General features: G+C 46.1%; 1 non-coding gene across 1 annotated transcript; it reads right to left on the reverse strand.

Moving 5' to 3' along the window:
- Positions 1 to 2,775: 2,775 nt before the first annotated feature.
- On the reverse strand, positions 2,776 to 2,847 carry trnad-guc (transfer RNA aspartic acid (anticodon GUC)). Its single transcript has one exon. It is a non-coding gene; the product is annotated as a tRNA-Asp (tRNA).
- Positions 2,848 to 5,646: the final 2,799 nt, after the last annotated feature.

Below are 5,646 nucleotides of genomic sequence, written 5' to 3' on the forward strand. Positions count from 1 at the left end.
ATCGCCCGGGAAAGGAAAAAAAAAAAAAAAAAAAAAACCGAGGGTGAAAAAGAGCGAGTTAGAGGGGGAAAAAGAGGGGTTGAAAGGGGAGTGGGGGAGGGGGTCCGGGGGGGCCTCGCTCTCGAGTAGGTCTCCTTCGCCGAAATGCGTCCTGCTTCGCCCGCGTCCGAATCCCAGCAGAGCGCGGAGGGAGCGGGCGACGCTGCGCGGAGGTCTGAAGAGAGCAGAGCAGAGGGGAGGAGGGAGGGAGGAGGCCCTGTTCGCCCCGGCAGCCCTCTTTTCTCTCGCCGCGCACTGAAACCCGGGCCAGAGCGATCCTCTCGCTTCGCCTCGGCGACACTCCCCCCGGATCCGCGGCTCTCGTTCCTCGGCGCTCAGCAACGCGGGTCCCGGTGGCGGCGGGACGGACCGGACTGTCGCGACATCCGTGAGGCACCTTCGCGGCGCTGTCCACCTCCCTCCGCGCAGATCGCCCGACGCTCCTTATTAGCAACGAAGTGGGCAGAAAACGCCTGACTGCTGCCTCGGAGAGGGGGGGGGAAAGGGAGAAAACGGCTCTCTCATTTAACGCGTCGCCACAACTGGAGTGGCTTCACGTCCACGTTTGAGCAAAAAAAAAAAACAGATTTGCGCCAAAAACCAAAAAAAAAAATACACGTATAAAACAAGACTGCCGGGGAGGGGGGAAAAGATCCTGAAATGCCAAATTGGACTTGGTTGTAGAATGGTTTCTGCCACTTCCCCCCCTCTCTCGGATGACAGCGTCTCTTCCTCCAGTAGAAAACAGTGCAGCGCACTCTAGTCTGATGGGCACGGTGCTAGGCAACCGCGCTGACTGACAGGGGCGGGGGAACGGGTTTCGCTCCTAATGGGAGCGAAAGAGGCGGGAATTGCGGTGGGTCTGGAGGCGGATTCCAAGAACTGTCATGTTCGGTCGACGGCCCTGGCCACGGCGCTTCGGTCAAACTCCGCTTGTGAGCCTGGGCGTGTCGATAATGTTACCGCGGGGGAGTGATGTGGTCGAGATAGCTAATTATACCTGCACAGCACACCTACACTCGGGGCGCATGATAATAGCATGTTTGCGCGCGTTAAGAGGAGGGGGGGGGGGGCTGAATTTATCGAAATAAATATCGACTTTATTGTCTAATTTCGTCACAATGTATAATATAAAAACAACAGTAAATAATATTAGTGTTATATGTATTCGTTATTATTGCTGCTGAAGTTTCGAAGAATTTCGTCGAAAGCTGATTTCGTCTGTGCGTGAAAAATCTTGCTGAACGCATTTATGCGCTTTTGTGATGCTACACTCCCACCTGGTGGACAATAGCGGAACCGCAAACTCATCACCTGTCACTAAATGCGCCGGTTCTAAGTAAATTTTTGCCAGCAGTAAATGTAATTTAACTTTTGAATTCAGGCGATCCATAGACAATATCAAGTACGTAGACCTGCACTCTCTATTTGCAAGCATTTTGGAAACAATATGGGTTATTGCGAAGACCTCAGTGACATCAAGTGTGGTGCTGTAGAATGCCATCATTGCAGTAAGACAGTTTGTGTAATTTCACACCTACAGTCCACAGTCTACTCTAAGTGGTATTGGCAACTGGAAGCATCTCACAGCAACTGAGCCACAAAGCAGAAGACCTGCTAGGGTCCATGATGTATAAAAGTTACAGAACTCAAAACTTCAGCTGCCGTTGATATAAACCATCTCAGTGTGAGCAGTAATCTGCAATATCTTCACACAAGGTGAATTAGACTGTAAAAAATCAATTTAATGGATAGGTCTACATAGCTGAGGAGCTGCACACGGGCCTCAAATCACCTCAAGTCTAATGCAATGCGGCCTCCCATCTACAAGGTTGTGAGTTCGAATCCAGGCTCTGGTATTGTGTGTGCAGAGTTTGTTTGGTGTCTGAGAGAAAGAGTGGGTCTTGCCCATTCTTTCAGGTGAAGGGTCTTAAATGGTCAACGTTTTGGACAACACCATGCGTCCATCCTTGTGGGCATATTTGGGGAAGTCCTTATTTTATTCCAGCATGGCCATTAAGACCTGTAAGGATGAATTTTTGGTGTGGAAAAACTGACCCACACAGTGCCCTGAACAGACACTGCAAGTCAGTCCTTACTTACTTACTTACTCACTCACTCACTCACTCACTCACTCCTGAACTGCTTCGCCATCTTATTTTGGGCTGAAGCTGCCAGAGCCCATCCCAGAACACTGGGCATGGGGCAGGGACTCAACCAGGGAAGCCCACCACAGCCCACACTCACTCACCATTCATTCACACATTCACACCTACAGTCAATCTAGTGTGCCAGTCCACCAGGTGTACATGTCTTTGGAATAGAACTAGCAACGTTAGTTTACATGCTTTAAGATAAAATCTAGAATAAAATATATTGGTGAATGTAGTGAAAGGGATTGTGATACACAGCACAGCACATGATGACACAACGAAATGCGTCCTGCTTTTAACCATCACCCTTGGTGAGCATTGGGCAGCCATGACATATAAAGTATGTGATACACAGCAGCACAGCACACGGTGCACACAGTGAAATTTGTCCTCTGCATTTAACCCATCACCCTGAGTGAGCAGTGGGCAGCCATGACAGGCGGCCGGGGAGCAGTGTGTGGGGACGGTGCTTTGCTCAGTGGCACCTCAGTGGCACCTTGGCGGATCGGGATTCGAACCGGCAACCTTCTGATTACGGGGCCGCTTCCTTAACCACTAGGCCACCACTGCCCCAAAGTGTGACCTCCCCGTCGGGGAATCGAACCCCGGTCTCCCGCGTGACAGGCGGGGATACTCACCACTATACTAACGAGGAGTCACCTCGACAGGCGCCCAGGGAGCAGTGTGTGGGGACGGCGCTTTGCTCCGTGGCACCTTGGTGGATCAGGATTCAAACTGGCAACCTTCTGAATACAGGGCCACTTCCTTATCCGCTAGGCCACCACCGCCCCCTGCTGTGAAGCAGTGGTCACCTATCAGGCAGACTGTTGAAACTTGTCTTTTGATGCTGTTTTGGCTTTAGCTCTGCCAGACCTCTTCCTACCAGTTTCCACCAGTTTCTGAAAGCCTTTTGATGGTGAAGTATACTGTACTCACTGACACCTTGACATCCTCCACAACTCCTTTGTAAGAAAAACCTACACTTTTAAGTGCTATGATGGTCTTTTTGTTTAGTTTTAGGTAACCTTACCTTTTTAACCTCTGGCAGTTCACAACTTTGTACCTTTGTACCATTTAAAGCTATTAATTGGACTTGAACTGCTTGAATTTCAGTAAAAGCTCCTAAAATTGTGCTCTAAAACAATTAAGTGGTAGTGTATAAACAGTTTTTATCTATATCTCTCCATTTCTGTAATTATAGTATCATGAAATTTACATACAGTTTACACAAGCAAATTTACACAGCAGAATTTATTACCACAAGCATGTTGAACCAATCACTCATATTTGACATCTTTAAAATACATAGTAATTTCTAGTAAAACTAATACATTAATTAAATGAACAACAGTTATTGCCCTAGCGGTTAAGAAAATGCACCCGTAATTTGCTGCTTCGAATCCTGGCCATGCCACTGAGCAAAGTACCATCCCCACACACTGCCAACTTTCATGGCTGCCCACGGCTCATTATTTTGTTGTGTGTGCTGTGCTGCAGTGTTTCACAATGACAATCACTTCACTTTCATTTTCACCTGCCTGTCTAAACTTATATAAACGCATAAATAAACGTATTACATATCTAAACTTAGGAGCATGAAAGTAAGGAACATAAACTTAATATAGCATGTTATATCCAATCAGCACAATATCATGTTTAGACACATGATGGTGTTCTCATTGAATAGTTTCAGTTTCCTTCTAGGTATTGTACATTTGGCTTGTTTCTGAAGATCTGAGAATGTTGCAAAGGCTCAGTGTTTTTGCTTTAAGAAAGACTTTGGCAGTTCTACATCTCTTGTACAGATTCAGTATGGTTTCTGTATTTCAACTGTAGCTGGCTGGGCTTCTTCATTCTAAGCAGTGCTCACTCTTTCCCCCTTGTACTTCTGAAAAATGAATAGCGGCATCTGGTGCTACCAGCTCCACTGAAACTGGTTAGGTTCATTGGGGAGGCAGGAATCTGGCATTATGCAGCATTTAGACAGATGACTCCAATTATCTGTTCAGTTATTCTGCGTTAACAGGAAGTGACATTACGTCTGTTCACTTGGACACTCAGAGGGCCACAATTATACGTACAGGCTCAAATAAATACATACAGCCAAAATTGGGGTTATTTAGAAATGCCTTCAAGATACCTTTTGACTTCTGTTTTAGGGACTGTGCACGGAGCAGTGGGTAGTTATGAAAAGCACCCAGGGTGCAGGGTGTGGGATACTTTGCTCAGTGGCAACTCAGTGGTTCAGGATTTGAACCGGCAAGCTTCCAATTATGGGTCTTCTTCCTTACCCACTAGGCCACCACTGCCACTGATTCCTAGATAAAAGCAAAAAAAGCATTACAATAAAACCACTTTTGGAATTCAGACATACTCTCATTCAAACTGGCAATAGTCTCCAGTATACAGCATGGGTAACACTGGGTTACAAAAAAATTTTTTTATGATTTGTCTAATATATTTCTGCTGATTTAACATATTTCTGGCCCACAGAACACGAATATGGCATCAGTTTTTGTAGATCAGGTCAGGTATTTCAGCCAAGTTGATTTTATAATAGTAATGCATTTTGATGCTAATGTTGCATCCGAGGTTCCTGAAAGCAGTCAACATATTCGTGACAAGTTCCGCGTAGTTTGGGGCCTTATTGTTGTCCAGAAAGTTTTTCACAACCATAACAAAAGCCTCCACGCTTCCAGCTAGACTTCGTTCATTGACTTTTCGAACTGAGGATCTGTGATGAGCTGACGGATTTGAGGACCGTCAAAGATGCCAGCCTTTAACTTCTCAATGGTCAATCCTGGAAAAGCCTGGCACAAGTAAATGAAGCAGCCACCAGCTTTGTCCAATGCTTTGGTGAACTGCTTAATCAAACCAAGTTTGATATGCAGTGGTGGGAAGAGTATCTTATCTCTGTCCACCAGCGGGTTGTTGATGATGTTCTCTGCTCTGCAAGGCACCAATTCCTTCCAATCAGGCCAATCCTTCTGTTTGTAATGATGACTTCTGTCCCTACTGTCCCACATGCAAAGGAAGCAGGGCTACATGGTAAACCCCGACTGCTGTCCCAACAAAAAGTTCACCATTTTTAAGTCAACACAAATATACCAGTGATGCTGATCATAGCAAATGTTCTCCAAAACGTACTTCACTGCTTCATGCTTCTCCTTCAGTGTAGTCAAGTGTGCGAGGGGTACAGAGGCATAGAGGTTGCCATTGTGCAGCAAAACACATTTCAGTGATCGCTTGCTGCTGTCAATGAACAGTCTCCAATCTGTGGGTTCGTATTGTGGCACTCCAAGCTTGTGTAGAAGTTGTGCAATATCTGAACAGTACACCAAATCCTTCTCTTGAGAGAAATAACATAGGTAGTTTTTGTCCTTTAATCTGGATGCTAATAGTTCGGCAGATGATTTTGACTAGCTGAGATCACGAACTAAATCATTAAGCTCCA

Source organism: Denticeps clupeoides, chromosome 4 (assembly GCF_900700375.1).
Source record: "Denticeps clupeoides chromosome 4, fDenClu1.1, whole genome shotgun sequence".
NCBI lineage: Eukaryota > Metazoa > Chordata > Actinopteri > Clupeiformes > Denticipitidae > Denticeps > Denticeps clupeoides.